Raw genomic sequence first — 18832 nt, forward strand, 5'->3', positions numbered from 1 at the left:
TCATCTCCCCTGCCGGTCCATGTAGAGCCAGCCTTGCGGTAAGCCCTCTCAGGCGGGTGAGGAGATCAAAGATAAAATGGGACACGTTAAGCTGCTGGACACTTAGTTTCAGCAGAGGGAGGGAAGGGCCCGAGCATGCTGGTTGGAGAGTTACCATGGCAATGCTCCGATACAGTGCTGTGCTCTCAAGAGGATAGGAGAGTAAGCCTGCAGCCGGAGAAGCTGCAGGCTAAAGTGAACATGCCCCCACTGGACCACCAGGGCTTGCAGCATTATGTCCCCTCTCCCTGGGGAAGGGAGGGGAAGAAATTAAGATAGATTTTCACATCTCACCCACCTACACACAGCATTGACCCTATGTATCCTTTACACACAAACACACTCTACAACCCTGACACACACACTACACCAGTCACACACACACACTGCCCCTCTCTCTCACACACACACACACACACACACACAGACTGCCCCTTCACAGTGACTGCCCCCACACAGACACTACACCCCTCACACAAACACACAGACTGCCCCTTCACATACTGTCCCCCTCACACACGCACTGCCCCCTCACACACACTGCCCCCTTTCACACACACACACTGACTGCCCCCTCACACACGCTTCCACACCACACACACACTGCCCCCTTCACACACTGCATCGATCACACACACACTGCGCCCCTCATCCACATACAGCACCCCTCACACACACAGGGCACACTTCACACACACTGCACACAAACATACATACACAACACATACATACACAAAGCACCCTTCACAAACAAGGTGTACCGTGTAAACATGGCTCCCTCTATATGCAGTGTAAACATGGCTCCTCTCTATATACAGAGTAACATGGCTTCCCTCTATATACCGTGTAAACATGGCTCCCTCTATATACAGAATAACATGGCTCCCTCTATATACCGTGTAAACATGGCTCCCTCTATATATACAGAATAACATGGCTCCCTCTATATACAGAATAACATGGCTCCCTCTATATACCGTGTAAACATGGCTCCCTCTATATACAGAATAACATGGCTCCCTCTATATACAGAGTAACATGGCTCCCTCTATATACAGTGTAACATGGCTCCCCCTCTATATACAGAGTAACATGGCTCCCCTCTATATACAGTGTAAACATGGCTCCTCTCTATATACAGAGTAACATGGCTCCCTCTATATACAGTGTAAACATGGCTCCTCTCTATATACAGAGTAACATGGCTTCCCTCTATACAGGGGCGTACCTGGGGCATTTGGCACCCGGGGCGGATGCTTTATTTGGCACCCCCTCCCCAACTTTGAAATGTAAAAAACAACTGCAATTTTTTTTAATGTATGTGTATGCAGTGTATGTATAGTGTGTACAGTGTGTGTATATTGTGTGTATAGTGTGTGCAGTGTGTGTAGAGTGTGTGCAGTGTGTGTATAGTGTGTGCAGTGTGTGTATAGAGTGTGCATAGTGTATGCAGTGTGTGTATAGTGTGTGTATAGTGTGTATGCAGTGTGTGTAGTGCATGTAGTGTGTGCAGTGTGTGTATAGTGTGTGCAGTGTGTGTATAGAGTGTGCATAGTGTATGCAGTGTGTGTATAGTGTGTATGCAGTGTGTGTAGTGCATGTAGTGTGTGCAGTGTGTTTATAGTGTGTGCAGTGTGTATAGTGTGTGCAGTGTGTATAGTGTGTATGCAGTGTGTGTAGTGCATGTAGTGTGTGCAGTGTGTGTATAGTGTGTGCAGTGTGTATAGTGTGTGCAGTGTGTATGCAGTGTGTGTCGTGTGTGTATATTGTGTGCAGTGTGTATGCAGTGTGTGTAGTGTGGGTGTATAGTGTGTGCATAGTGTATTCAGTGTGTGCATAGTGTGTACAGTGTGTGTATAGTGTGTACAGTGTGTGTATATTGTGTGTATAGTGTGTGTGTGTAGTGTGTGCAGTGTGTGTATAGTGAGTATGCAGTGTGTGTATAGTGAGTTTGCAGTGTGTGTATAGTGAGTGTGCAGTGTGTGTATAGTGTGTATGCAGTGTGTATAGGGTGTATGCAGTGTGTGTATAGTGTGTGCAGTGTGTGTATATTTAGTGCAGTGTGTGTATAGTGTATGCAGTGTGTGCATTGTGTGTAGAGTGTGCATAGTGTATGCAGTGTGTGTATAGTGTGTGCAGTGTGTGTATAGTGTGTGCAGTGTGAGTATAGAGTGTGCAGTGTGTGCATAGTTTAAGCAGTGTGTGTATAGTGTGTGTGTATAGTGTGTATGCAGTTTGTGTAGTGCATGTAGTGTGTGCAGTGTGTGTATAGTGTGTGCAGTGTGTGCATAGTGTATGCAGTGTGTGTATAGTGTGTATGCAGTGTGTGTAGTGCATGTAGTGTGTGTATAGTGTGTGCAGTGTGTGTATAGAGTGTGCAGTGTGTGCATAGTGTGTGTGTATTGTGTGTATGCAGTGTGTATGTATAGTGTGTGCATAGTGTATACAGTGTGTGCATAGTGTGTGTATAGTGTGTACAGTGTGTGTGTATATTGTGTGTGTAGTGTGTGTATAGTGTGTGCAGTGTGTGTATAGAGTGTGCAGTGTGTGCATAGTGTATGCAGTGTGTGTATAGTGTGTATAGTGTGTATGCAGTGTGTGTAGTGCATGTAGTGTGTGCAGTGTGTGTATAGTGTGTGCAGTGTGTATAGTGTGTGCGTAGTGTGTGTATGCAGTGTGTGTAGTGTGTGTGTATAGTGTGTGCATAGTGTATGCAGTGTGTGTACAGTGTGTGTGTATATTGTGTGTGTATATTGTGTGTGTAGTGTGTGTATAGTGTGTGCATAGAGTGTGCATAGTGTGTGCATAGTGTATGCAGTGTGTGTATAGTGTGTGTGTATAGTGTGTATGCAGTGTGTCTAGTGCATGTAGTGTGTGCAGTGTGTGTATAGGGTGTGCAGTGTGTGTATAGTGTGTGCAGTGTGTGCATAGTGTGTGCAGTGTGTGTATAGTGTGTGCAGTGTGTGTATAGTGTGTGCAGTGTGTATGCAGTGTTTGTATATTTAGTGCAGTGTGTATGCAGTGTGTGTAGTGTGTGTGTATAGTGTGTGCATAGTGTATGCAGTGTGTGCATAGTGTGTACAGTGTGTGTATAGTGTGTACAGTGTGTGTATATTGTGTGTATAGTGTGTGTATAGTGTGTGTAGTGTGTGTATGCAGTGTGTGTATAGTGTGTATGCAGTGTGTGCAGTGTGTGTATAGGGTGTATGCAGTGTGTGTATAGTGTGTGCAGTGTGTGTATAGTTAGTGCAGTGTGTGTATAGTTAGTGCAGTGTGTGTATAGTGTATGCAGTGTGTGCAGTGTGTATGCAGTGTGTGCAGAGTGTGTATAGTGTATGCAGTGTGTGTAGAGTGTGTGCAGTGTGTGTATAGTGTGTGCATAGTGTGTACAGTGTGTGTATAGTGTGTAGAGTGTGTGCAGTGTGTGCAGTGTGTGCATAGTGTGTGTGCAGTGTGTATAGTGTGTGTAGAGTGTGTATAGTGTGTGTAGAGTGTGTATAGTGTGTGTAGTGCGGCGGGTGGGGGCCATAAATGTAAATTCCCCCATCCCCCATCAAAGGTGACTAGGGGTCCCCAAGCCCCTAGTCACACAACCAAATAAAAAAAACCCTACCTACCCCCCTCACCCTAAAAAATAGTGAGGGTGGAATAAAATTACTACCCTGAAAAGTAAAATTCAACTTACTATTCAACGTCTTCTTTTTTCTAAAATCTTCATTTTTCAGCCCCAAAAAAGGCCAAATAAAAAGCCATCATACCCGTCGAACTTAAAAATAAAATAAAAAACCCGAGCGCAAAAAAAATTAATCCATCTTCACCCATGGAGGGCTCCGTGTCAGTGTGTATCAGGGATCTTTAGGATAGGTGTCAATCCATATCTGCCAAGTGACCCTATGTAGGGGGAACAGTCCCTATTCTGCTCTGTGTCAGTGTCTGGGGGACTATCTGCAGTAACACAGGGTGTCTGGAGGGCGTATCTGCAGTAACACAGGGTGTCCTGAGGGAGTATCTGCAGTAACACAGGGTGTCTGGAGGGAGTATCTGCAGTAATACAGAGTGTCTGGGGGGAGTATCTGCTTGTAACATTTCTATGCACTAAAAAAATTATAAATTGCCAAAAATAAATAAAATGGTTGCAGCTTCCGAAATAATCTAAAATGGATGCTGTCCAGTAGGTGGGAGGGTCTGCTAGGGAGGGTGTGCTGCTGATTGGCTGGAATGTGTCTGCTGACTGTGAGGTACAGGGTCAAAGTTTACTCAATGATGACGAATAGGGGGCGGACCGAACACCGCATGTGTTCGCCCGCGGTGGCGGACGCGAACATGCTATGTTCGCCAGGAACTATTCGCCAGCGAACCGTTCGGGACATCACTACTCAGAAAGCTTTTGTTAGCAGGATAGTTTTAGAAATAAAGTTCAGCAAGCAATTTAATGCAGAGAATAGTTTAAACTTATAAACAGCAACAAAGTCCAGCAAGTAGCACTTTAGTAGATAATGACATGAAATTATACAACAGTGTAGTGGAAACAAAATCAGAATATTTATATTCTGTGTAGAGAATTTCTCCAATATGAAAGAGAGAATGGTCAAGGCACAGTCCAAGTCAAGAGGGAAGGAGAGATCAACAGCGTCAAGAAGAATTATCAGAAGTCCGGTACACAGTATTTCAACAAGGTGATAGGTCAGCCGGCGTCTTTGATTCACGAGGAAACAAAATCATATTTGGCGCAGCTTCCCTTTAATGTGGGGAAGCGCGCATCATGTGAATGTAAGGAGTTTCCAATCATCGAAACCCGGAAGTTACTCCGGGTGAGGCCTGACACCGAGCTTCGATAGCGGGGAAAGCCTTTACATAGGCTTTCCCACGATATGTGGGCTATTGCAAAGTGTGAGAAACTTTCCCATGCTTTGCAATATGAATAAGAGTGCTGTAATTGGTCGACTAGTAAGTCAGCCAATCAGAGCACTCTGAAAACCAAGTCTCGGGAGAAGAATCACTTGACCCTTTAATCTACATGTTTTTTGCTGTGATAATGATCACCCGACCCAACCATCTGTATTGTAAGAGGATGAGGGTTCTTTTAGATAAAACACATCAATCATCCAATGCCAAAAAAGAGCTTGGTGGGCTACACAGTTAACTGGAGAACCCTGAGAGTGGCAATATGGGATATTTAAATAGCGTAAGCATATTTTATAACTCTGTGACAAAACAATTCCATTTTAGTTTTACATCTCAGAAAAACATATTTCAATAAACATAATAATATTCATTTTGCAAAACCATTGTATCTTATTCTAGAAAAAAGCAATGAAGCGCAGCTAGAATAGAGAGAATAAAAACATGAATATCAAACACCTGGTGAATTTTTACTTTTTATTCTAACAGTCTTATTCCTACGAGTCATAGAAGCCATATATTTTATGAATCTTTCATATCTGAAAATATAGCACTCAATTACATTTAATGTAGGCGTCGTCATATTTGGCTCTTGATTCAGAGCACGCAAAAGGATGTTTCTCAAAAGTTCAAACTTGATTTTCTAAGGAAAGCGAGCTGTAGAATCGATATAAGATTATATAACCTCTGTACTAAAAAAATGTAACGCTGCATTAATTTCCTAACACTGCGAACTAACTACTGTCAAATCAAATATTGTACCCGATGTCCTTTCTGGAGTCCATAATTTAACCAGATGAAGAATTACTGCTATGACAGATGCCATATGGTCTAATATTTTAACAAGCAAAACACGAAGGGAGCTTTTCTCTAAACGCAAGAGAATATTATATTTAAAAAAAATGGAAATTTTACAAGACCTGGGATTGCTACAATGCAATGAAATTCAGATTTGATATATTTGTATAAATATATTGCTTTGAAAGGGCAAATATGAAATGCACACTGCTTATATTTGACATGCATTGAGTATTATAACATCATGTAACATGACAGGCACCATTATAGGATATAATGTTAGTGGCTCATTCCAAGGATTGACGACACAGGCGCTCTTGCTTAAAATTTATTTTTGTGTTATGTGCACAATTAAGCAATCTGTACTGGGACTGATAACATAAAATATAATAAGTTGGAAACATTTAGCTTTTAAAAATAAGTAGTCTTAAAACTAATTTCATATCCTGACGCCATATACATGCACCTTGGGTCAGACAATGTTTAAAAACTGACAGTCTCTCTGGTCTTCCCTGCTTCTGGGCATGGAGTGAAGCAGAGAAGATAATAGAGACTAACTGTTGGTTTTCGAAAACTGTCTGAACCAAGGTGCATGTACATTAATCAGCCACAACATTAATGCCCCCTGCCTAAAATCCTGTACATCCCCCGCGTCCTGCCAAAACAGAGCTGATGTGTCTAGGCAAGGACTCCGCAAGACCTCTGAATATACCCTGTGGTATATGGCATCAAGGCTTTAGCAGCAGATCCTTTAATTACGAGTTATGAGTAGAAGTCTTTATGGACTGGAGTTGTAGTTCTAGCATGTCTCACAGATGCTCAATCAGAATGAGATCTGGGGAATTTGGAGGCCAAGACAACACCTTCCTGGCACCACGTTTGGTAGGTACTAACCACTGCATATTGGGAACACAAGACTTGCTGTTTTGGAGATGCTCTGGCCAATTTTTCCTGCTTCCACCACATGGAATTCACAAACTAACTGTTCACTTGCTGCCTAATATATCCCACTGTTTGACAGGTGCCATTGTAATTATATAATCAATGTATTCACTTCAACTTCCAGTGGTTTTAATGCTGTGGCTGATCAGTGTATGTGACTGCAAGAATCTGTCATATACTATACTTAGGGATGCATACTATATCTATTTCCTTTCCAAACTCAATGAAAATAGTATTATGTTGAAATAGTTTGGAGGTGACAGTTGTCTTCAAATGTAGTGGTTATGTTGTAAGGAGACTGTCCATGAGGTCTCAGCAATGCAAACACTGACAGGCAGTGTGTACATTGTATCCTAAGGTCACCTAGAGTGGTTGTACCTCAAACAGGTACTAGAGGGGTTTCCTGGTGCACTTCTGCAATATTTGCAGGATTGGAATTCGGCACCTTTACACTCATGAAGACACTGAGTCAATGCATCTCTATACCCTCCTGCTTACCTTTTGGAAGGAGATAGTGTTATTTGTGGTGATCTGGGTTGGGGAGTGGGATCCCAGGTGGTTCAGTGGGTAAGCATTGTGCTCTGCACAAATATTGGTCTTCCTTGTGGTCGTGGTGCTGAGTTAAAGGACCACCTTTGGCACTATAACATCTTAATCAAATAAAGTTGTTATGGTGCCAGGAGGTCCCTGGTGCTGGCTCACATTAAGGGGTTAAATAATACCCAAACGATTATACCCAAAAGTCTGTGATCCTGGGCTGAATCTCCCTACATCTCTATCATTTTACTTTCTCAAAATCTTTTAATCAGAAGGCTCTTGCAGAATCAGGTAGCAGTGCTGGTGCTATCAGCCAAACAGTGGCTCTCCATTCATAACAATGGCTTGAAAAAGGTACACTGGGGTTAAACCTTTTGAGCCAGCACCAGGGATCTCCAGGCACCATAGCAACTTAATTTCAATGGAGCTATTCTTTATTCCTTTGGCGTGTTCCTTTAATGACTCAGAAAACTATCTGCAGCGCTCCAAGTAATTGGGAAGTGCTGGAGGGCCGCAGGGGAGCCCTTAAAGTGATATTCACCCAATAGAACTGCATATCAAAACATTCCCTCACAACTAGAGCAAGAGCTCTAGCCAGGGACCCTTGGCAGCCACCTAAGCTGCATAATAGGTAATTTAGTTCTGCTCCATAGATTCCCTGGACTGCCAAGGAAGGTAAGCATGACTGCTGCCCAAGGAAGGGGCTGGATCAAGGGGAAACAATGTTGCAAAAATGGGTACAGATATAAGGGAGCCTGGGGGGTGGGCACTTACCACTTCAAATGAAGGAGTGTAATTGACAGGAGCTCTTTCTCGCCCGCCCTCCCTGTGATATTGCAATGTACATTGCTTATGGTTGGTGGAGGTTGGGGTGGTCTTCTGTGTCTGGTTGTCTCTGTTTTGTTTTTGTCACAGCGGGATACCTGGCCAGCGCATCTGAAGGCAAGTGCCAATTCGGATTGGAGAGTCACAGCCTGCTTGGGCTGAAGGCGGAAGGCAGGCTGCTTTAGACTCTGGGAACAGAAAGTGATTTCTGTCTGGTGGAATAATCACCCCCATCAGCTGACAGATGGAAGTTAATGCTGGTTGAAAAGTCCAGTAAAGCTGTGGCTGTTGCCCTTATTCACTATACAGGTGTTGTGTATTTATTGGGCAACGGGAGGTTTACATGGGTCAGCAGTCATGGGGTATTTCCTTGTGGACTGCAGTATCTGGGGGTGACTAGTATGAAGGATATTAAGGGATTTGCAAATAGTTGCTGGGTAAGATGAAAAATTGGTGTACATGTAGTTACGTGAAACAGAATCGACCACTTAGGCATGTACAGATTTCTCCTATCATGCAGCACAGGTAATACTAATGGAGGCTGCTTATCATATATACTGAGTCTAAGGAAGTAGTCAGGTGTGTCTCTATGGATTGAGATACATATATATATTATAAATGTATTTGTTTGTTTATTTTGTTTTGGGGTGTTTGCCTTGGTTGAATTTAACCCACATTTATTCTGCACATCCTATTTGTTCTGTCCAAAGGAATAAGAAACCTTAATTTGTATTTGTCCCCTGACCTTTTTTTTTTTTAAAACAATAATCCTAATCCACAGTGTTTTCATTAATTGAAGTTAATGTAGGTTGATGTATGTTATTTCCTTAAGTCACACACCTTAAGAGCATCCACCATTCTAAAGGACTTGGCCCACCAAAGCAACTGAAGTCCCAAATTTGAAAAAAATACAATGAAAAACAAAAAATAAAACCTCAACTAAACAATGTTAATCACTGTGACCACTAGCATAAATAAAAAAATTAAATTAAATTAAATTATCTTTTTACAATTCACATCAAAATGATAATCATCATCATATAGTAAAATAGTCAACTATATATTTGAGTGAATTCTGGTGTAAAAAAAAAAAACATAGATAAATATTGGGTGATGCAATTAATTATAATTAAACAAAATAACTGCAATTCACTATTTAAATGTCAGAAAGCCATGAATAATACCTTAAAAGAACAGCAAATTATTGCTTTCACGAGCGTAGTCTCTCAGCACTCCACAGACATGTCTGCTGATGTGCCCACAAGCAATCTGAGATACAATCATTTTTCTATTACTGCTTGTGTCACCTTCTTGTAATCTAACAGGCATGGCCCTGAAATATAATTACATACTATTTTCATTTGCCATTAAATGTCAGATATGTTGAGAAAAAAAGACAGCAAAAGGGGAAGAGAATTGCTTTATTTACTCACCAAAAAAGTTACTTACCGTACTTACGGTGAAGCAATAAATCCATATTTTATTTATCTGGTTCAACAAGGTTTACTTTGCTGTAATAATCTCTATTATGCTTATGGCATTTTTTTTATCAATCTACATAATATCTGGTGTCAGGTGAGATGTAAAGTGTTGCTTCAACCTTTAGTAATATTTATTTTTACATAATCCTGGATGTCCCTACCCCACTCTCCTGATAGCTTAAACATTTTTTTAAAGAAGTTTAACTTGCCTTTATCCAGCCCCTGGGGAAGCTACCGGCATTCCTTTTAATGCCCCCATCTGACGTCACCGGCAGCTGCAAACAGTCCAATCAAAGGCTTCTCATAGAGAAACCTTATATAGGACTATTTAGCTGGTTCAGAGCACATGCGCACGCTCTGTTCTGGCAAGTAGAGGGGAGTAGTAGGATAGAGGGTGTTTGAAGGGAGGGGATAAAAAAAACTACATAGAGGGGATAGGTAGATGGGAGGGCTGTAGACACCGGACACACTAGACTCCTCCTGCAATGAAGAATCATATTACGTCTATTGCACTGACGACAGACGTATTTTATGCACAGAATTGACATTGGCAGTCTGGAACAGAGTTCTCGGCTGCCAATGCCAAGTGTGCTGGGTTGTAACTTGCCCCAGGCACTAAGAGGTTCATTACTCTGGATGTGTAGTGTTTCAAGCTAAACCACTGCACATCCAGACTGCTAATACCATGACTACTTCAAAAAGCAGAAGTTGTCATGGTGGTTTAAGTAACCCTATAAATAATCATTTTAGTACTGGCTTTGGCCTACTGCGAGCACAGACAGCTCACCCAAGTTGAGCTAGACAGGCAAAATTAAAAAATAGAAAGATACAAAATCATACAGACGTGAATTGTGAAGACGGTCTCACACAAATTGCAATATGTTATCTTATATGCAATGTTGTATTCTTTGTTTGCCAAATTTAATTCCATGTGCCATAATTCACCCACTTACCATAGCTGATTCCATATTCCACATTGCACATTTGCTATACATCATCTTACAAACTGTAATGCACCACATGTCCTAGTTCATGCCTCATTTACTGTACATACTGTATTTCATCATTTGCCTTGTTTCATCCTATGTACCAAGATAAACTCCATTTTCTTATTTGATGTCATATGCTGTAATGCACAATATTTCACCACGCATTCATTATATTTGTTATTTATTCGCCACTTCATTGAAGATTTCATCTACATGCTATATTCTATAAAATACTTCATCTTTCATTTGATGAAATACACCTCTTGTGATATAGCTAGCATAAGACAAACAATTCAGTCTTTAAGTCACTACAGTCCCAGTTTTGTTTGTATTTTCTGTAGAACAGAACTAGGATATGCCTCTTTCTGTAAAGTCCCTTGACAGTTCTCCCAACCCTTCCAATTTCTGTGGGACTGTCCCAATTGTCGGGTGCTGTCCCGCTGTTTAGGATGTTCGCTTTTGGGGACATCAGGGAACTGTCACCAACAAGCGTGCAAATGCATTATCAGATGATCAGGGCACTAAGACCCTGCAAGAAACATTGCTCCCTGAAGCGTCTGCCCTCTGTGGGTCGGCCTGCGTGATTGACAGGCAGCTTATTATACATTCACACCAGACTGACCTACCAGTAATTTAAGCGAACTGGCCCCTTTTTTAGGCAGGTCCGTCCAAAAGAACAAAGCCACTGACGCAATTGCATCACTGGCCTACCCTCTTTATCCCCCTCCAACCAGTGTCCTGCTTCTTGAAACACCAGAGTTGGGAGGTATGTCTTAAAGACTGGGTTTGGAACCACTTATGTCCGCCCAAAAGAACAAAGCCACTGACGCAATTGCATCACTGGCCTACCCTCTTAACCCCCCTCCAACCAGTGTCCTGCTTCTTGGAACACCAGAGTTGGGAGGTATGTCTTAAAGATTGGGTTTGGAACCACTTAGCAGTCCATCTTTGTTTATCAGTGTCAGAATTTACATGAAGGAGCAGTTGGAGATATGTGCATCAGTGGTTAGTGAAATTTTAAGATGGTGGGGCACCTGACTCCTCCCCCAGAATTGCACTCCTTTGTATACAGTATAGATATACTCATACAATCCAGAGTGCTGAGCATAATACAGAGATGCTCATACAATAAAACAAGCTGGGCACAACATAGAAATATCTATAAATTACATAGAAGTGTGTACAATATGGAAATAACCATACCACATACAGAGCTGAGAAAAAATATAGAGATAATACACAGAGCTGGGCACAATACAACGATACCTATACAATACACAGAGCTGAATAGACTACAGAGATACCCATAAAGCAGATAGAGCTGAGTACGATACAGATAAATAGCACACTAAGGAGATAATCATTATTATTATTATCATGTTATTATTTATATAGCGCCAACAAATTCTGCAGCGCAATAGGTGGACGAACAGACATGTAGTTGTAACCAGACAATTTGGACACACAAGAGCAGAGGTGATGAGGGCCCTGCTCAGTGAGCTTACAAGCTCGAGGGAGTGAGGTAAAGTGACACAAAGGGTAAGGATAGTATTAGACTAATGACATTTGCAAGAAAGGAATCAGTCGGGAGCTATTAACAGTTTAATTGATACGCTTTTAGGAAGAAGTAGGTGTTTAATGATTTTTTGAAGGAGTGGAGACTGGATGAGCATCTAACAGAGGAGGGAAGTGAGTTCTACAGGAACGGTGCAGCCCTCGAGAAGTCTTGAAGGCGAGCATCAGAGGTGGGAGTACGAACAGAAGATAGACGTAAGTCTTCAGCAAAGCATAAGGGCCTAGACGGGACATACTTTTGTATAAGGGAGGATAGATAGGTGGGAACAGCATTATGTAGAGATTGAGATTGAGCCCTATATCTTATAGGAAGCCAATGTAGGGACTGAAAGAAGGGTAAGGCGTGGGAGGTGCGGGCGGACAGGAAGATGAGCCTCGCCGCCGCATTCATTATGGACTGTAACGGCGCAAGTTGGGAGCATGTAAGACCACCTAGGAGAACACCTAGGCAGCGAGCCTGCGTGGTGAAGCTGATGGTAGCACCGTTGACTTGGAGGGAGACAGACACAGGAGTAGCAACACTTGAGGGAGGAAAGACCAGAATTTCAGTTTTGGTCAAGTTGAGTTTAAGGAAGTGGGCAGCCATCCAGTTAGAAATAGCAGAAAGGCAGTCAGAGACACAAATCCAGAGGGGTGGTGAGAGATCAGGAGAGGAGAGATAGATTTGCGTGTCATCTGCATAGAAATGATATTGGAAGACAAAGGCGCTAATGAGTTTACCAAGGGAGGCAGCGTTCAGCAGTTCTATCTCATAACTACCCCACACAGCCACGATCACTGTGATTGATTACACAGAGCTGCAATACAGAGATACCCACACAGCACATGTCCGTATAATGCACCATCTCAATCTCTCTGTCTTGCTAGCCATCTCTTAGCTCTGCCTTACATGATCTCATCTTCAGTAGTGCTCTTGCTATGATAACTTTAGCATTTTATTAAATATTGATGCTGCTATGAAACATGTCAGTTACTCCATTAGCTCTCGGCACACAGTGTGCACATGGTTAAAGCAACAATATACTGAGAGAATCCAACCATGTCAGCTACTCCTGGTTCACTTAAGTATCAGGATACTGATAAACTCCTAATTACCTTTGCAGCTAGCAATATAATTAATATGCAGTGGTAATATGGAGCCAAGAAATAGCTGACATGGTTAACAGACTTAACAATCATTACAGATTAAAACAGATTGAAATCAGTATCAATTCAGTCATCAAAGTCACAGTCACAGTCCTGCAGTTTGAAGCTACACAACCTTTCAACTAGCCACAGAATGTGTGTTTCAGGTCTCAGCTCTAAAGTGACTAAGCACTTTAAAAAAGATGGTTGGAAAGTGCAGTAGAAGTTATTAAAACTATTAATGACAGGCAGCACAGTGCTCGGTGTCTGAAAAGTCTCTATCCCCTTATCACCACTCGACTTTCCTGGCTTTATACATATATTAATTATATATTTTAGTAAATTCCCTTAATTAATCAGCCCTCAGGGAGTTATTGGGGGAAATTAAAAAAATACTTACGGGGGGCGGGGCCTGGCAGCCAAGATGGCCGGACGCGTCTGCTCTTAGCTCCGGCGGCAGCGGGCATAATCTCCGACCCACCCGGGTCTACCTAAGCTGGAAACGAGCAGCCCGACACCGGGTATTGTCCGGCACTCGACGAGACACCTACCGATACCTGGATCCTCCCGATCGTCCAGCGGGAACCGGAGCCCGGCGACGTGATCTGGCCTGCAGCATGGCAAGTGGAATGGCCGGGGGAGGGACGGCCGCTCTCTCTCGGTCGCAACACGCTCACAATCTGGCAAGGGCCCCTGTAACCCCCCCCCCCCCTTTGGACCGGTGGGGGTTATCCCGGTCCCCACCAGCCCCCGACCCACAGCTCAGCAGGCTGGCGGACCTCTCCACAAAAGAAGCGACACGGCCAGACGGCCTCACAAAATGGCGCCCGAGCGGCAGCAATCAGCATGCACACAAGCCCTTCTCCAGGGCACTAACCCTGTGGACCACCTTATGGCACGGCTTGACAGGCTCTTCCAGAGGTTCTGGGAACGCCTAGAAAGTCGCAATAAACATGAGCAGACGCAGCACGGGACAGTGGCACAAGATGTCAGTGGGGGACAGGAGAGGGGGTCACCATGTGGCAAGCCTCACGGAACAAGCTACACGGACCGCGCCAAAAACCTTCCCAGGCCGAAGGCCACAAGGAGTGAGCCTCCAAGGTACCTACCGCATCGGCGCTGGCGGCGACGTAACACCCAGGCTTCACGCAGCGCCCGACGCAGGGGAGACCCGGCCTCACCGAGAAACCGAGTCTGCGGACCGCAGGTACAGGCCTTCACTCCGACCTGGGGCTGGATGGCGGCCCACACAAGCCCGTACCACTCTACTCCCCAACTACTGCAACTACAGGCTACAACACCACCCCGCAGAGGGATCGGATGAAACCGGATGAACAGACCAGCTCGCAGATACTCCCGACTGTAAGCTGCACCCAGTAGGGAACACCATTGGGACTGACCCGTGTTGCATATCACGTACCCACATGCATCTTTCACTGGTTGCCGCCTGACGAAGTCAGGATGAACTGGCGGACTTTAACGCATGTACCGTAAGCCATGCCTTACCTAACCTACTATATGTCCTGCTACTCTCACTACTCTCACGCTCAACCTGCTAGTGATACTACAAACGTCAAATTTTTATGCAGCAGTGAGTTACTAGATGTACCTACATATATTCTCACCATTTCTCTTGCTGATGATATAAGCAAATGTTGTAAGCGAATGTTATATGCCTTGTTATAAGGATAGGCTTACTGAGTACACACATTACAGCTACTAAAGCGACTACAGCAACGAGCCAGCTAGTATGTACCTACACATTTAGATCTAATTACTTTCCATAACTAGTCTAGCAACGACAAGCACAGATTGTTTTTCATTTGTTTTTCATTTGTTTTACACTTGTTTACTTAATCTAACTCTTGACGATACAATCGTTTAGTTCAAACTACCTTCATTACTGCTACTTTATGCGTGTTATTAACTTTTTGAAAAGCTTGCTTAATATAAAATATAAAATGAGGCTGCCATTCGAAGGAGATGTACTGTGTTAAAGTGATCCCACTCTGTACAAATACTGTGCATCCCCTCTTCTCTATTCTGTACCCCATTTAACTCCTGCCTCAACAAAAGAAAGATTGACACAAAAAAAAAAAATATACTTACTATACTTAATTATATTTACACTTGACGGGGGCCTGAAGCTGCTGCTTTGGTCTCTCTGTGTTACTTTCAAGATGGGTTCATTAGGTGTAAGCTCACCTGCCAAGTCAAGGCAACATCTAAGGTAGGTCCTACACTAACAATTCACCTTGCTTCTTTCAGCTGCAGGCAAAAGAAATCTGAAATATAATGCCAAAATAGCCTAACTGGAAAAATACCAGAATTAGATAATTTTCCAGTACAGCTATTTATCCTAAAATATGCAGCTTCCTTTGCAGTTCTCCATAATTCCCACAATTCCCAGTTTAGACATTATTCCTGATTGCATTTACTTTTTTAAAAACACCCCTTAATTAATTAATTATTATTGAGAACTATCCCCCAATATATCTTGTATTTATAAGACCTGCCAAAATGAACGTCAATCATTTGGTTTGTGAAACATGGCATTTGCTGTATTGTAGAAAAACAAGGATAATGGATATATGTATATTAAATTAAAATGCTGGTAACATTATTAATGTGACTGGGCTGTTGACCTCATATAGCATTATTTTAATGGCGAGCCCTCTAGCAATTGGTACTTGTTTGTAAGTAAATCTTAATTTTAAAAGCTCCCGGGAATTATGGCATATGCTAAACTATGCAAAAATGAGTTGCCATAGCAACATACATTTCAAATACGGTTATTCTGTTTATTGCAATGGATTTTGGGAAATACTTTATAGCATGGGTGTCCAACCTTTTGGCTTCCCTGGGCCGCATTGAGCGCAGAGGCATTGCCTTAATATAATTAATTTATATAATGAAACACAAAAAGCCCTTTTCTTAAATTTGTTTAGTAGATAACTCCCTTATTTGTTATCCTTATGTGCGATTGCCATATTTAAGGATATCAACTTATGGAGTTATCTACTAAACAAATACACATGTATATACATATGCACACATAACGACACACATAATCACACACACACACACACACAATCACAGACCTATACACACCATACATTCACAGACCTATACACAAAGTCACATACATACACACACACACAATCACAAATGTACACACACACACAATCACAGGCGCACACATATACAATCACAGACCCATACACACAATCACTTACATACCAGTGCCAGGTTTAGAGCCATTGGGCCTGGTGCTCACAATTATGATGGGCCTAATTACAGAATCTTATCGACAGAAAACACTAAACCAGTTATACCTCCCAAGCGTCATGTATCTGGTGGAGGTGGTGCTGGAGGGAAACTCACAGGATATAGCTATCAGAAAACACATACCCTATGCTAATCTCTCGCTTTCATCTTTCAAGTAAATCCATACCCTCTAACAGCAGTGTCCGGTGAAGCAGGATTTCAGTGGGCGGGGTAAAAGGGTGGGCCACTGATGTAAATCACGTAACCAGAACCGCCCAAAGGGACAAACATACCCAAAAAGAGGGCGAGTCTGCACAAAGAATTAGATGGTCAGCCTGGCGTGAATGCATGTCAGGCAGCCTACCAATCATGTAGGATGACCAACCAAGGTCACACTGTGCAGACAGCACCCTGACCTTGACCTAAATGCGTCTAATGATGCGCTAGCTCTACCCTTTCTAAGCACTCGCTGGTCCACTCCTCTCCTGGTAGAAGCTCCTCTTATACAGTCTGGGACAAAGAAAAAGTGTATGTAGTGAGTGTAGAAGAAAGGAAACATTCACAGTGTTAGAGAGATTGAAGTAGCAAGAGCCTTCTCATAGTGCTCAAAGTCAGCTTTACCCTAACTAGTTTCATTATTAGCCAGTCCACACCAGTTTTGTTCCCCAATATCCATCTTAAGTTTCTATACTTAAGCAAGAGCATGTGAAGAGTAGCAAAAGAAATAAAAATTGATAAAAAGAAAAGAAAAATAATTATCAACCCATATGATCCGGCCCTGAAACATATACACACACAATCACATACATACACACATAATTACAGATGTACACACACACACACACATATCATCACAGACCCACACACATACAATCACAGACCTATACACACAATCACATACATACACACAAGCATACAATCACAGGCCTATACACATAGTCACATATACACACACACACACACACACACATAATCACAGATGTACGCACACAATCACATACCCCCACACACACACAATCACAGACCCATGCATGCACATACAATCACAGACCTATACACACAATCGCAAATACACACACAATCACATACTTATATACACACAATCACAGATATACACACACACAATCACAGACCTATACAAACATAATCACAGATGTACAAACACAGACACAAACACAATCACACACACATACAATCACATACATAAACACACACTATCACATACAAACACATAATTACAGATATACACATAATCACTGACTTACACACACACACACACACACTTACACACAATCACAGACAAACACACAGACCCTCCCCCCCCCCCCACACACAAACACAATCACTGACAAAACATACACAAAAATTACATTTGTACATTCATACTTAACGGATCCACCCAGCCTTCCTACTTTGCTCTGGGAGGGCTGGGATAATCCTCTGTCCCTGGTGGCTAGCGGTTGTTGCTGGGCTGGAATCTCCATGTTCATCCTGCACAGGTCCCTCGCGCGCCCAGCAGTGATGCCGATGCCGGATGATCCTGGCGTCCAGCTCACTACAGGGTACACGAGGGAGCACAGTATGTGAAGGGCCCCCTGCCCCCCTTGCCGCCCGGCAACGTGGATGGCAACAGCACTGCTAGCGGACCCGGGCTGCGGGTTGGACACCCCTGCTTTATAGTTTGTGTTGTTTTTGATAGTATTCTAGTCTACAAGATATGTAACATTGATTATTTAGATAACATGCATCCTGCTTTTCCTGCTATTACTGATTAAAACACCTACATACAATTCTATTACATTACTTACTCTGATTTTTCTTTTTTTTTTTTAAAATAGCCATTTTCTTTCATCCATTTCTTTTCTAAATGGATGAGTTCCTTTATCATACTAGATAACTGAGCTACCCTAAAAATTAAAAAAAAAAATTAAATAAAATAAATTTTTAAAAGATTTAAATCAAATCCACTAAAAATACTTTTTAAAAATAACAGACATACTCCTCACCAGTGGCGTACATACCAGGGTCGCAGGGGGCCGCCCCTGCGACCCGGTATGTACGCTCTGGGCCAGCCTCTTCTCCTGGGGGGCCCAGGAGCCGGCCACCTCCGGGCCCCCCAAGGCTGGCCCTCCTTACACCCGGCGTCCGGCTGGTGCGCGAGGGAGCACTCTCCCCTGAGTGCTTCCTCTTCAGCTCCCTCGTGCACCGCACTGATACCGGAGCCGGAAGATGATGTCATCTTCCGGCGACGGTATCAGTACGCGGCGCGCGAGGGAGCTGAAGAGGAAGCACTCAGGGGAGAGTGCTCCCTCGCGCGCCCGCAGGACCAGCCAGCCCGCCGGGTGACCGGCC

This window comes from Pelobates fuscus, chromosome 4 (genome assembly GCF_036172605.1).
Source record: "Pelobates fuscus isolate aPelFus1 chromosome 4, aPelFus1.pri, whole genome shotgun sequence".
Taxonomy (NCBI): domain Eukaryota; kingdom Metazoa; phylum Chordata; class Amphibia; order Anura; family Pelobatidae; genus Pelobates; species Pelobates fuscus.